Source organism: Arachis ipaensis, chromosome B1, assembly GCF_059453495.1.
Source record: "Arachis ipaensis isolate K30076 ecotype BB chromosome B1, ASM5945349v1, whole genome shotgun sequence".
In the NCBI taxonomy this organism is placed as follows: Eukaryota; Viridiplantae; Streptophyta; class Magnoliopsida; order Fabales; family Fabaceae; genus Arachis; species Arachis ipaensis.
In genome coordinates this window covers 52192343-52206398 of record NC_142436.1, presented here as the reverse complement: position 1 = coordinate 52206398, position 14056 = coordinate 52192343, and positions in this window count along the sequence as shown.

Genomic DNA, 14056 nt, shown 5'->3' with positions numbered 1-14056 from the left:
GATCATGCAACTAGAAATAGGAAACAGACAATAAGATAAATACAATGGAAAACAGAAATTAACATAAGCAAGGGAGTAATGGAACGTGACCACCTTAGTGTCGGCGGCTACTGCTTATGAAGATGATCCACCTTCCTTTAGCATAATCCTAGAGCTTGCTCTGCAACACCAAACTTAAAAAGTTTGCTTGTCCTCAAGCAAAGAGAATATGGGAGGGAAGAATGAGTAGAAAGTTTTGAATTTGAAGTGGGTGGAGTTTGGGTGGGACCCACTGGCTGAGGAGGCTTCAAACTTCGAGTTTTCTGTCCCCTACCTGGCATTCAACACCGGGAATAGGCATTGAACTCCCAGATGGGATAAAAAATGTTGACCTTGGTTGCTCCATAGTGGGCGTTAAACGCCCAGCCTTGCTCCCTAGCTGGCATTCAATGCTAGGCTTGTGTCCCTCAGGGGCATTGGACGCCCAGAGTAGTCATTCTCTGGCGTTCAATGCCAGCTCCTTGCTTCTGTATCGGCATTGAACGCCCATTTTCCTCCTTGTCTGGCGTTCAATGCCAGCAAGGGGATCTCCCCAGGGTGTTCTGTTTCCAACTCTGAATGTCTTTGTTTCTGTTCTAAGTACTACACATGATCACAAACATTAAAAAGGGAAAACAATGGAAATCAAATAAAATGAAAACAAATAAAGAGAAACAAAAGAAACAAAAACAATAGTACTCTACTCATGGTTGGGTTGCCTCCCAACAAGCGCTTCTTTACCGTCACTAGCTTGATGGTCAACTCCTTCAAGGAGGAAGATAGTTGATGAGCGGATAATTTATATGCTTTTTGGCATTGTTTGTAGGTAGTTTTTAATATGTTTTAGTCACTTTTTATTATATTTTTATTAGTTTTTAAATAAAAATCACATTTCTGGACTTTACTATGAGTTTGTGTGTTTTTCTGTAATTTCAGGTATTTTCTGGCTGAAATTGAGGGAGCTGAGCAAAAATCTGATTCAGGCTGAAAAAGGACTGCTGATGCTATAGGATTCTGACCTCCCTGCACTCGGAATGGATTTTTTGGAGCTACAAGATTCCAATTGGCGCGCTCTCAATTGCGTTAGAAAGTAGACATCCAGGGCTTTCCAGCAATATATAATAGTCCATACTTTGCTCAAGGATAGATGACGTAAACTGGCGTTCAACGCCAGTTCCATGTTGTATTCTGGCGTTAAACGCCAGAAACAGGTTACAAGTTGGAGTTAAACGCCAGAAACAGGTTACAACCTGGCGTTTAACTCTAGAAACAGCCTAGGCACGTGTAAAGCTCAAGTCTCAGCCCCAATACACACCAAGTGGGCCCCAGAAGTGGATCTCTGCACTATCTATCTTAGTTTACTCATTTTTTGTAAACCTAGGTTACTAGTTTAGTATTTAAACAACTTTTAGAGATTTATTTTGCACCTCATGACATTTTAGATATGAACTTTGTACTCTTTGACGGCATGAGTCTCTAAACTCCATTGTTGGAGGTGCGGAGCTCTGCTGTGTCTCGATGAATTAATGCAATTATTTCTGTTTTCTATTCAAACATGCTTATTTCTATCTAAGATGTTCATTCGCACTTCAATATGATGGATGTGATGATCCGTGACACTCATCACCATTCTCAACCTATGAATGCGTGCCTGACAACCACCTCCGTTCTACCTTTGATTGAATGAGTATCACTTGGATTCCTTAATCAGAATCTTCGTGGTATAAGCTAGAATCCATTGGAAGCATTCTTGAGAATCCGGAAAGTCTAAACCTTGTCTGTGGTATTCCGAGTAGGATTCAGGGATTGAATGACTGTGATGAGCTTCAAACTCACAAGGGTTGGGCGTAATGACAGACGCAAAAGGATCAATGGATCCTATTCCAGCATGAGTGAGAACCGACAAATGATTAGCCGTGCGGTGACTGATAAACCCATATTTCATGAGTTATTTTGTGCTTAGTTTGAGTGATTTATTCAATCCTTCACCCACTTATTCATATTAATTGCATGGTTTTACTTTCCCTTCCTTATTATGTGATGTATGTGAAAAACATGTTTCCTAAGCTTTAAAATTAATTATTTTAATTACCTTTATTTCCATTCGATGTCGTGATTAGTGTGTTGAGTAGTTTCAGATTTTCTAAGGCAGAATGACTTAAAGGATGGAAAAGGAAACATACAAAAATGGAAGGAAAGCACAAAACGGAGCTCCTAAAGAAACTGGCATCCACGCGATCGCATGGACGAAGCGATCGCGTGCCAAGCGCGAATCAGCAGCGACGTGGCCGCATGACTGACGCGACCGCGCGCCTTAAGCAGAACGCACATGACGCGGTCGCATGACTGACGCGACCGCGTGGCAAGGAAATGCTCCGAATGACGTGACCGCGTGACCCACACGGACGCGTGACAGAGGCCACACACCAGAAATTGCAGAAAACGCTCATAGCGAATTCTGAAGCCCTTTTTGGCCCAAATCCAAGTCCAGCAGGCATAGACCAGAGGTTACAAAGTGGGGGAATGCATCCATTCTGAGAGAGCTCGCCAATTTTCACTTTCCATGATTTAGATTTAGTTTGAGAGAGGTTCTCTCCTCTTTCTCTTAGGATTAGGATTAGGATTTAGGACTTCTCTTAGTTTGTAAGAGTAACTCTCGATCCAGGTTTAATATTTACTTCAATGCTTTTATTCGTACCTATAAATGTTTCCAACTTGACTTATGAATCATTCCCATGTTATGATTTGAATTAATGATTATTTAAGGTATTTCAGTTATTGATTGCTTTCTTCTTAATTTGAGTTACCATTGCTTTCTATCTAAGGACATTTTTATTCCAACAATTTTACTTTTTCCCCTTTTGGTATTGGTTAAGAAATCAGTAACTCAACAGTATCAAACTCAACATAACTGATAATCGCTATCTTGCTAATTGAACTGAACTTCAATAATCCCAATTTTTTCTTAGGAAATAAATAGGATTCGAAGGTCAAACTAATTAGTCCCTTGACTTTCCTTTACTTTAGTAAAGGTTAACTAAGTGGAATTTAGATTCAACTTTCATTATTGTTGAGAGAGATAACTAAGTTGGACTTCCAATTTCTCTTACCTTGCCAAAAGCTTGCTTTACAGTATTTATTTATTTTAATTGCCATTTGAATTATTTGTCATATCTACTCTTCACTCTCAACCCCGAATTTACAACCTCCATAACCAATAATAAGAACATACTTCCTTGCAGTTCCTTGAGAAGACGACCCGAGGTTTGAATACTCGGTTAATAATTTTTAAATAGGGTTTGTTACTTGTGACACCCAAAACATTTGTACGAAGGGATTTCTGTCGGTTTAGAGACTATATCTACAACGCGACTGTTTTTTTTTATGAACTTCTTTACTGGCAAAAATCCTAACGTCAAAATGGCGCCGTTGCTGGGGAGCTGCTAACGTGTGCCTTATTATTGGTTATTGTAAATATTTTTCTTTTGCTTGTTTATTTATTTTTGTTTTTCCTTTTCATCTTTATTTGCTACCATGAATTCTCACCCCTCTCGCTTTGAGTTTGGTTCTAACTTTGTTGAAAGAAATAGAAGTTACAGCAGGAATATGCATCAAGGTCAGACCAATCAAGGATGGATGGAGCCAAGATGATCTAATCAACCCTTTAGGCAGCAACACCCTCCAAGATATCCTGGACAAAGACCATTCTACCGTGCATACCCAGCTAAAAGATATGGTGGACAACCTTGTAACTACCAACAAGCCCCACCCCGTGCCTATAGACCATCCTTTCAAAGAATAACCTTGAACCACCACACTCACAAGCTTCTCTTCACCATTCGCCACGATATGATCCTTCCCTACCCCAGTACCAATCCAATCACCCCCAATCACCGCCACTTTCCTTTGTATCATGCCCGAGTCCGGCAACCCGAGAAGCAGAGATTCGCCTAAAGGAAACAATAAATAAATTTCAAACAACCATTCGACAACTAGAGCAAGTAGTAATTCAATGGGTTTCTAGGCGCTCAAATACACAAGGATCAGCCACGGCCCCATGTGAAAAATCTAATGAAGAGCGTAGCATGAAGGAGATACCAGAAACTCCAGTGGACAAGACAGAGAATGAATTCGTACTAGAACAGGTAGAATAAGCTGTCATTGTTCAAAAAGAAGAGTTGGTTGAAGATCTAGGAGATGCTGAACCTCCATGGGAATCCAGAACTGAGGAGAACTCCGTCAAGGACACTATAGTTGATGCTAAGGAGGATATTGTACAACCTCCAAGGCAAGTTGTTTATGAAGAATCAGACGGAATAACCCAGGACACAAATTCCCTTGATGATGATAGTCACAAGTCAAATTCTCTTAGTAATGAACTTGCATCCTCAAGTGAATTCTCTGAGATCGAAGAATCTTCCCCAAGTGAATATGAAGATGATGCGGAGGTAGATTTCTCTCAACCTCCAATCTATGACTCGAGTGATGAGGAAGACATAGAAGACTTTGACCAGGGTGATACTACATCGGAAGACTCTTGCAAGGAAGTGGAGAAATTCACAGAAGAACCCAAGGGAGAAGAACATACAGAACCACCAGAAACACCTACCCCAAGGCCATTGCCACCCAATACAAGCTTCAAGTGGGTACAATCCTTAACCTTTAACTTTACTTATTCACTTGAATATGGTTTGCTTGAAACAGATGGCCAGCTTAGAGCTCTTTGCGGCGTTAAAAGTAAGAGGGAAATGGCTCGTACTCAGAGTTGGTGCACAAGGTTCAATAAGGTTCCACGCTTCACTTCGAAGTACATGGATTGGTATCATGCTCAATTGCATGGATCACAGAGAACGTTTGGTCACCATGGTGAGATTCTACTTTTTAAACCGCCCGGATGGAAACATGTAGATCAAGACGGAGGCGGATTTAAAAACAAAGCTTGGGATCCTGGAAAATATTCTGATATTCATCACCCCGGGAGCCTGAAAATCTATTTGAAGCTGCTCAGAAGCTTCACATGCCTAGTTTGGGACCCCAGAGGCTATTGGCATTCCAAGCATTGGTGGAGATTTCTGGATGAATTTAAGCATAAGCCGCCATAGCAGGAAGCTCTTCCAATGTCCAACTTAAGGACTTTAACTAAAAGTGCTAGGTGGGAGACAACCCACCATGGTATGATCGTTCCTTTTGCAATTTTAATTTTATTTAGTTTTGTTTGTTTTTGAATTTTATTTTATTTTATTGAACCTGGAATCATGCATAGCATTCACATTAAGCATTGCATTATGCATTGTGCATTTAAAAAAAAAATCACGTGACGCGACCGCCTCATTGACGCGTCCGCGTCGCAGGTATTGGGAGAGAATAATATATTGAACAGAAAGTTACGCAGAAGCAGCGCTGGAGGCGTGCCAATGGCACAATTCACCCCACGCGACCGCGTCGCTGACGCGACCGTGTCATATGGGAATAATGGCCTCCCACGCGACCGCGTGCCCCACGCGGCCGCTGGTGCACGAATTGTGAATTACACTTTTCACAACTCGTACCACTAACCAGCAAGTGCACTGGGTCGTCCAAGTAATACCTTACGTGAGTAAGGGTCAAATCCCACGGAGATTGTTGGTTTGAAGTAATCTATGGTTACCTTGTAAATCTTACTCAGGAAGTCAATTATATTTATCAGTTGAATTGCGAGTAAACAGGAGAGCATGAATTAAAAGTTACTTGTTATGCAGTAATGGAGAATATGTTGGAGTTTCAGAGATGCTTTGTCTTCTGAATCTCTGCTTTCCTCTGTCTTCTGATTCACGCATGCACGTCCTCCTATGGCAAGCTGTGTGTAGGTGGATCACCGTTGTCAATGGTTACCATCCATCCTTCCAGTGAAAAGATTCCAAGTGCGCTGTCACCGCACGGCTAATCATCTGCAGGTTCTCAGTCATACCGGAATAGGATCTGCTATCCTTTTGCGTCTGTCACTACGCCCAGCACTCGTGAGTTTGAAGTTCGTCACAGCCATCCAATCCCAGAATCCTACTCGGAATACCACAGACAAGGTTTAGACTTTCCGGATTCTCATGAATGCCGCCATCAGTTCTAGCTTATACCACGAAGATTCTGATTAAGGAATCTAAGAGATATTCATTCAATCGGATATAGAACGGAGGTGGTTGTCAGGCACATGTTCATGGTTTGAGGAAGGTGATGAGTGTCATTGATCATCACCTTCATCACAGTTAAGCGCGAATGAACATCTTAGATAGGAACAAGCGTGTTTGAGTGGAAAATAGAAATACTTGCATTAATTCATCGAGACACAGCAGAGCTCCTCACCTCCAACAATGGAGTTTAGAGACTCATGCCGTCAAAGAGTACAAATTTTAGATCTAAAATGTCATGAGATTCAAAATATGTCTCTAAAAGTTGTTTAAATACTAAACTAGTAGCCTAGGTTTACAGAAAATGAGTAAACTATGATAGATGGTGTAGAGATCCACTTCTGGGGCCCACTTGGTGTGTGTTGGGGCTGAGACTTAAGCAATTCACGTGCATAAGGCCATTTTGGGCATTCAACGCCAGGTTTGGATCCATTTCTGGCGTTGAACTCCAACTTTTAATCCTTTTCTGGCGCTGGACGCCAGAATTGGGCAGAGAACTAGCGTTGAACGCCAGTTTACATCGTCTATCCTTGAGCAAACTATGGACTATTATATAATGCTGGAAAGCCCTGGATGTCTACTTTCCAACGCAATTGGAAGCACACCAGTTCGAGTTCTGTAGCTCCAGAAAATCCACTTTGAGTGCAGGGAGGTCAGAATCCAACAGCATCAGCAGTCCTTTTTCAGCCTGAATCAAATTTTTGCTCAGCTCCCTCAATTTCAGCCAGAAAAATACCTGAAATTACAGAAAAACACACAACTCATAGTAGTATCCAGAATTATGAATTTTTCCTAAAAACTAATGAAAATAAACTAAAAACTAACTAAAACATACTAAAAACTATATGAAATTAACCCCAAAAAGCGTATAAAATATCCGCTCATCACAACACCAAACTTAAACTGTTGCTTGTCCTCAAGTAACTAGACAAATAAAATAGAAGACTAATAGGTTGAGAAGCAATAATATCTCAGAGTTTTGAGTGAAGCTCAGATTCTAATTAGATGAGTGGGACTAGTAGCTTTTTGCTTCCGAACAGTTTTGGCATCTCACTTTATCCATTGAAGCTCAGAGTGATTGGCATCTATAGGAACTTAGAATTCAGATAGTGTTATTGATTTTCTTATTTCAGTATGATGATTCTTGAACACAGCTATTTCATGAGTCTTGGCCGTGGCCCTAAGCACTTTGTTTTCCAGTATTACTACTGGATACATAAATGCCACAGACACATAATTGGGTGAACCCTCTGGATTGTGACTCAGCTTTGCTAAAGTCCCCAATTAGAGGTGTCCAAAGTTCTTAAGCACACTCTTCTTTCTGCTTTGGACCTTGACTTTAACCGCTCAGTCTCAAGTTTTCACTTGACACCTTCACACCACAAGCACATGGTTAGGGACAGCTCGGTTTAGCCGCTTAGGCCAGGATTCTATTCCCTTAGGCCCTCCTATCCACTGATGCTCAAAGCTTTGGGATCCTTTTTATTACCCTTGCCTTTTGGTTTTAAGGGTTATTGGCTTTTTGCTCTTGCCTCTTGGTTTTAAGAGCTTTTGGCTTTTTCTGCTTGCTTTTTCTTTTTCTTTCTATATATTTTTGTTTTGTTTTGTTTTTTTTTTCGCCTATTTTTTTTTCTGCAAGCTTTGTTCTTTGCTGCTTTTTCTTGCTTCAAGAATCATTTTTATGATTTTTCAGATTATCAATAACATGTCTCATGTTCATCATTTTTTCAAGAGCCAACATATTTAACAGTCTTAAGCAACAAATTCAAAAGACATATGCACTGTTCAAGCATTCATTCAGAAGACAGAAAGTATTGCCACCACATGTAACTAATTAGAATTTCTCTTATTAAAACTCGAAATTTTATTGCCTCTTATTCAAAAGATCTACTATTTTATTCATGTTTGCTGATGATGAGAAAAATAAACTATAGCTTAATTGGAGATAAGATCAAAATAGATACTAATTACTACTATATGACTCCTAAGGTGAACTTTTCTAATGACACTATCACAGATTTAAAGCAGAAATTGAAATTTAACAACCTTTATTCTGGGGGAACAGGGGTTCCTCTGATCCTTGGAGTGCTCGGTCCTGCAAGAGATAACTTCTGGCGCTTCAAGTCCCTTAAGTCACGCCCTTGCTCCTCTTGTTCTTTAAACATATAGGTAAGAATTTGACTGTGTTCCTTCTGTTCTTTTATTATTTGCTCCATAGCTTCCCGTATCTTGGTGATGGACGTCTCAAGATACTCCCAATATTCAGATTGAGGGATTTCTGGTAGGAATTCCTGCGTTTTCTTCTTGGTGAGATCCTCCTGCGCTTGTTATTTTTCCATTGATGCTTTGGTGATTGGCTTCTCAACTGAGATGTATTCAGTTATTCCCATCCTTACTCCAGCATCCTTGCAGAGCAGCGATATCACACTTGGGTAAGCCAACCTGGCTTCTTTAGAATTTTTATTAGCAATTTTGTAGAGTTCAGTTGAGATCAGCTGATGAACTTCCACTTCTTTTCCCATCATGATGCAATGGATCATCACTGCTCTTTTAATTGTGACTTCAGAACGGTTGCTGGTAGGCAACAGAGAATGCCCAATGAAGTCCAGCCATCCTCTGGCGACTGGTTTGAGATCTTCTCTCTTGAGTTGATTTGGGACACCCTTTGTGTTGGTGGTCCATCTGGCTTCAGGGATACATATGTCCTCTAGAATCTTATCCAGGCCCTTGTCTGTTCTCATCATTCTCCTGTTGAAGGAATCTGGATCATCTTTCAGCTGAGGTAGCTTTAAGATCTCTCTGATCTTGTCAGGGGTGGTATGAACAATCTTTCCTCTGACCATGGTCCGATATTCATAGAAGGCAGTTCCAGATAGTTTTTGCTTGTCAGTCTGCCACATATTAGCATAGAACTCCTGGATCATATTCCTTCCCACCTTCGTTTCAGGATTAGCTAGGACTTCCCAGTTCCTGATTCGAATTTGCTCCTGGATCTCCGGATATTCATCTTCTTTCAGATCGAATCTAACTTCCGGGATCACTGATCTTAGACCCATTATTTTGTTATAATGGTCCGAATGTTCTTTAGATAAGAACTTCCCTTGATTCTAAAGTGGTTTTGGAACGCTCTCTTTCTTGCCTCTTGGAGTGGGTTGTTTTCCTTTGGGGGCCATGATATTAGTGATCGCGGATAAACACATCAAACTTAGAGGTTTGCTTGTCCTCAAGCAAAAGAAAAGAAAGGAGAGGGATAGAAGGAGAGCTAGGTGCAATTGTTGATGGGAGAGGAGGGAGGCCGAACTCAAATTTATAAGGGGGGGAGGGTGGGTTTTCGAAAAAAAAATAAGGATATGATAAAAAGATTTATTTGGAAAAGATAAGATAGAAGATATGATAAGAGAAGATATAGTTTAAAATTGAGAGGATATGAAAGATTTTTGAGAAAGATAGATTTAATTTTTGAAAAAGATAAAGTGGAGGTTTTGAAAAAGATATTGATGAGTTGAAAAAGATAGATTTGTAAAAAAAAATTTTGAAAAGAGTTGGATTGAATTTGCAAAGATGCCTGGTGCTTATGGATTAAAATACATTTGATATTTTTAGTGGTAGGGTTTTTAGAAATTATGGAATTTAGAAATCAGGGTTCTTAACATGTTTATGTAAGAAATCATGAATTGAAGTAGGAAAATCAAGGTTGGGATGAAAAATTTTGAATAAAAATGAGTTTTGTCTCCTCCCTGCCATCCTGGCGTTTGAACGCCCAAACATTGCCTGTTTTGGGGGTTCAGCGCCCAATTGCTGCTCTCCTGGGTGTTCAACGCCCAGCTGCTGCCATTACTGGCGTTCAACGCCCAGTGGGTGCCCATTTCTGGCGTTGAACGCCCAGATTGCTACCATTACTGGCGTTCAACGCCCAGTGGATGCCCATTTTGGGCGTTGAATGCCCAAAATTCACTTTTACTGGCGTTTTCTTGCCAGTGAGCTCTTTTTCTCTGTTTTATGTGCCGAGGTCTTCTGTAAATGATTTCTCACCTTAGTGTCAGTGAAATATAAACAAATAAAAATAAAAATAAAAATAAAAATAGGGCAAAATGCTTAGAGGATTATTGCCCCATAGCTGGGTTGCCTCCCAGCAAGCGCTTCTTTATTGTCTTTAGCTGGACTTTGCTGAGCTTTTAATCTAGCTTCAGCCTTGAGCATTCTTGCTCAATGTTGCCTTCAAGATAGTGCTTGATTCTTTGTCCATTGACAATGAACTTCTTATCAGAATCAATATCTTGAAGCTCCACATAACCATATGGTGATACACTTGTAATCACGTATGGTCTCCTCCACCGGGATTTTAGTTTCTCGGGGAATAGCCTGAGTCTAGAATTAAAGAACAGAACCTTCTGTCCTGGTTCAAAGATTATAGATGACAGCTTTCTGTCATGCCACTTTTTTTATTTCTCTTTATAAAGCTTGGCATTTTCGAAAACTGTGAATCTGAATTCCTCTAGCTCATTTAGCTGGAGCAATCGTTTTTCTCCTGCTAATTTGGCATCAAAGTTTAGGAATCTGGTTGCCCAGTAGGCCTTATGTTCCAGTTCCACGGGCAGGTGACATGCCTTACCATACACGAGTTGGTATGGAGAGGTCCCTATAGGGGTCTTGAATGCTGTTTTGTAAGCCCACAGAGCATCATCCAAGCTCCGTGCCCAATCCTTTCTACGGGTATTTACTGTCCGTTCTAGGATTCTTTTTAATTCTCTGTTAGAGACTTTAGCTTGCCCATTAGTTTGTGGATGATATGGAGTAGCTACCTTGTGGCGAATTCCATACTGAACCATGGCAGAGTAAAGCTGTTTATTGCAGAAGTGAGTGCCCCCATCACTGATTAGTACTCTAGGGACACCAAACCTGCTAAAGATATGTTTCTGGAGGAACTTCAGCACTGTCTTAGTATCATTGGTGGTTGTGGCAATGGCTTCAACCCATTTTGATACATAGTCAACTACCACCAGAATATAAGTGTTTGAGTATGATGGTGGGAAAGGTCCCATGAAGTCAATTCCCCATACGTCAAACAACTCAATTTCCAAGATTCCTTGTTGAGGCATGGCGTAACCATGAGGCAGATTACCAGCTCTTTGACAACTGTCACAGTTACGTACAAACTCTCGGGAATCTTTATAGAGTGTGGGCTAATAGAAGCCACATTGGAGGACCTTGGTGGCTGTTCGCTCACCTCCGAAATGGCCTCCATATTGAGATCCATGGCAATGCCACAGGATCCTCTGTGCTTCTTCTCTAGGCACACACCTACGGATTATTCCGTCTGCACATCTCTTAAAGAGATAAGGTTCATCCCACAAGTAGTACTTTGCATCAGTAATTAATTTCTTCTTTTGTATCCTGTTGTACTCCTTGGGTATGAACCTTGCAGCTTTATAGTTTGCAATATCGGCAAACCATGGTGTTTCCTGAATGGCAAATAAATGCTCATCCGGAAAAGTCTCAGAGATCTCAAGAGAGGGGAGGGGCGTCCCTTCTACTGGCTCTATCCGGGACAAATGATCAGCCACTTGGTTCTCTGTCCCTTTTCTGTCTCTTATTTCTATATCAAACTCTTGCAGAAGCAACACCCATCTAATGAGCCTGGGTTTTGAATCCTGCTTTGTGAGTAGATATTTAAGAGCAGCATGATCAGTATACACAATCACTTTTGATCCTACTAAGTATGATTTGAACTTGTCAATGGCGTAAACCACTGCAAGTAATTCTTTTTCTGTGGTTGTGTAGTTTTTCTGGGCATCATTTAGAATGCGACTAGCATAATAAATGACATGCAGAAGCTTGTCATGCCTCTGCCCCAATACTGCACCAATGGCGTGATCACTGGCATCACACATTAGCTCAAATGGTAACGTCCAGTCTGGTGCAGAAATGACTGGTGCTGTGACCAGCTTAGCTTTCAGCGTTTCAAACGCCTGCAGGCACTCTATGTCAAACACAAATGGCGTGTCAGCAGCTAGCAGATTGCTTAGAGGTTTTGCAATTTTTGAAAAATCCTTTATAAACCTCCTATAGAATCCTGCGTGCCCCAGAAAGCTTCTAATTGCCTTAACATTGGCAGGTGGTGGTAATTTTTCAATTACCTCTATTTTTGCTTGATCTACCTCTATTCCCTTGTTTGAGATTTTATGCCCAAGGACAATCCCCTCAGTTGTGAATTATACTTTTCACAACTCGTACCACTAACCAGCAAGTGCACTGGGTCGTCCAAGTAATACCTTACGTGAGTAAGGGTCGAATCCCACGGAGATTGTTGGTTTGAAGCAATCTATGGTTACCTTGTAAATCTTAGTCAGGAAGTCAATTATGTTTATCAGTTGAATTGCGAGTAAACAGGAGAGCATGAATTAAAAGTTACTTGTTATGCACTAATGGAGAATATGTTGGAGTTTTGGAGATGCTTTGTCTTCTGAATCTCTGCTTTCCTCTGTCTTCTGATTCACGCACGCACGTCCTCCTATGGCAAGCTGTGTGTAGGTGGATCACCGTTGTCAATGGTTACCATCCATCCTTCCAGCGAAAAGATTCCAAGTGCGCTGTCACCGCACGGCTAATCATCTGCAGGTTCTCAGTCATACCGGAATAGGATCTGCTATCCTTTTGCGTCTGTCACTACGCCCAGCACTCGTGAGTTTGAAGTTCGTCACAGCCATCCAATCCCAGAATCCTACTCGGAATACCACAGACAAGGTTTAGACTTTCCGGATTCTCATGAATGCCGCCATCAGTTCTAGCATATACCACGAAGATTCTGATTAAGGAATCTAAGAGATATTCATTCAATTGGATATAGAACAGAGGTGGTTGTCAGGCACACGTTCATGGTTTGAGGAAGGTGATGAGTGTCACAGATCATCACCTTCATCACAGTTAAGCGCGAATGAACATCTTAGATAGGAACAAGCGTGTTTGAGTGGAAAACAGAAATACTTGCATTAATTCATCGAGACACAGCAGAGCTCCTCACCCCCAACAATGGAGTTTAGAGACTCATGCCGTCAAAGAGTATAAAGTTTAGATCTAAAATGTCATGAGATACAAAATAAGTCTCTAAAAGTTGTTTAAATACTAAACTAGTAGCCTAGATTTACAGAAAATGAGTAAACTATGATAGATGGTGCAGAGATCCACTTCTGGGGCCCACTTGGTGTGTGTTGGGGCTGAGACTTAAGCAATTCACGTGCATAAGGCCATTTTGGGCGTTCAACGCCAGGTTTGGATCCATTTCTGGCGTTGAACTCCAACTTTTAATCCTTTTCTGGCGCTGGACGCCAGAATTGGGCAGAGAACTGGCGTTGGACGCCAGTTTACGTCATCTATCCTTGAGCAAAGTATAGACTATTATATATTGCTGGAAAGCCCTGGATGTCTACCTTCCAACGCAATTAGAAGCACGCCATTTCGAGTTCTGTACCTCCAGAAAATCCACTTTGAGTGCAGGGAGGTCAGAATCCAACAGCATCAGCAGTCCTTTTTCAGCCTGAATCAGATTTTTGCTCAGCTCCCTCAATTTCAGCCAGAAAAATACCTGAAATTACAGAAAAACACACAACTCATAGTAAAGTCCAGAAATATGAATTTTTCCTAAAAACTAATGAAAATAAACTAAAAACTAACTAAAACATACTAAAAACTATATGAAATTAACCCCAAAAAGCGTATAAAATATCCGCTCATCAGCCGCGTAACCAAGATTTCGACGTAATAATGGTACACAACCGAAAGTTGTGCTAGAGTGGTGCTGGACTGGCGCTGGACGCGCAGTCCATTTCACGCGACTGCGTGCCCCACGCGGCCGCGTCATATCCTTCTGAAAGCCCACT